The sequence below is a fragment of the Orycteropus afer genome, unplaced genomic scaffold (genome assembly GCF_000298275.1).
Source record: "Orycteropus afer afer isolate SDZICR_OR568_19922 unplaced genomic scaffold, OryAfe1.0 scaffold00770, whole genome shotgun sequence".
Classification (NCBI taxonomy): Eukaryota; Metazoa; Chordata; class Mammalia; order Tubulidentata; family Orycteropodidae; genus Orycteropus; species Orycteropus afer.
Genome location: NW_006922357.1, coordinates 428,117 through 429,792, shown reverse-complemented (window position 1 = coordinate 429,792; position 1,676 = coordinate 428,117).

The following is a 1,676-nucleotide window of genomic DNA, read 5'->3' as shown; positions in this document are numbered from 1 at the left end:
CTGCCTCAGAAACCCAAGGAGGGGTCGCTGTGAGTCGGGTCCGACTCAATGGCCCTTAACAACAACAAATATATATATATATATATAGATAGATAGATAGATAGATAGATAGATAGATAGATAGATATAGATATAGATATATATGTATGTATATATACACACACACATAAAGTATAACTGTCTACCTAAATGCATCCAAATCTTTCTTTGGACAGCAGAAGTTTTTCAAATTCCATATAATCTCTAATAACATCTTGTGAGGTACTCTTGTTCTATGAAGGCACAGAGAGGCAGTCAAATGTAGTGGTTACAAGCAGAGTTCCTGAAACCAGATTGCTCTGAGTGCAAATCCCATCTCCTCACTTCATAACTGGATAACCTTGGAAAAGTTACTAAACTTCTCTGTGGCTGTTTTTTCGTGTATGAAATGGGGGTAATCAGAGAATTGCATTCATGGAAGGAAGTCATGAGGGTTAGTTGAATTACTTAAGTGTCAGCTGCTGTTATTGTGGAATATTCTGATAATACTTCTCTTGCAGAATTAATATAGAGATGGCAGTATTGTTAGCTGGCCTGTATTATTATTTAGAGAATCATACTATAATAAAATTTTAAAGAAGAAGAAAAAAGTAAAACTCAGTTACTGCACCCTCTAGATCGTGTCACACAAAGCTGCCCATGTGAGAAGAAATTTGTTGTTGTTGTTGTTAGGCACTGCTGAGTAGGTCCTGACTCATAGCAACCCTGTGTACAACAGAACAAAACACTTCCCAGTTCTGTGCCATTCCCACAATGGATGCCATGTTTGAGCCATTGTTGCAGCCACTATGTCAATCCATCTCATTGAGAATCTTCCTCTTTTTCACTGACCCTCTAATTTTCCAAGCATGGTGTCCTTTTCTAGGGACTGGTCTCTCCTGATAACATGTCCAAAGTACATAAGACAAGGTCTGTCCATCTTCTCTTCCAATGAGCATTCTGAGTATATTTCCTCCAAGGCAGATTTGTTTGTTCTTTTGGCAGTTCATAGTATTGACAGTAAATGCCTACAATTCCATTGTATCTGCCCTAGAGGCATGCAGCTTGGGATTCATACTGAAAGCACTATTTATTTCTCTCTCCACAGCATCTTTACCTCCATGGCAATTCTCTACCTTTTGAAGTCATGTGGATTCTTGCCATATTCCAATTAAAGCTGCCCTGCAGGATAACTACTTATCTGTTTGAAAGGCAGGCCCGAGTGGATTTTGTATATGCTATTAGCTTGCATTCTAAGCATGTTAAACATCCCCGTAAGTGTGCTGAAAATCCATCTAACTGTTGTGTTGTCACATAGTAAAAGGCAAAGAGGAAATTAATTTTATTTTTGTTAATTTCCTCCTAAAAGCACTCCCAGACCCATTCTATTTTTAAAGCTGCATTTCAAGTGCCCCATAATGAGATATATTCAGATATTTCCTTTCCTTTGACTCAAATATCAAACCCCTATTATTATTTTTTATTATTTTATTTTTTTTAATTGTGATTTGGGTGAAGATTTACAGATCAAATTCACTTTCCATACAGCAGTTCACATACACTTTGTGTCATGACATTGACCACAGTTTACCACAATGCAACAGCTCCCTGCCCACTTCCTCCCCATAGTTACCTCTTCCCTGTGTCCATCCCTCCAT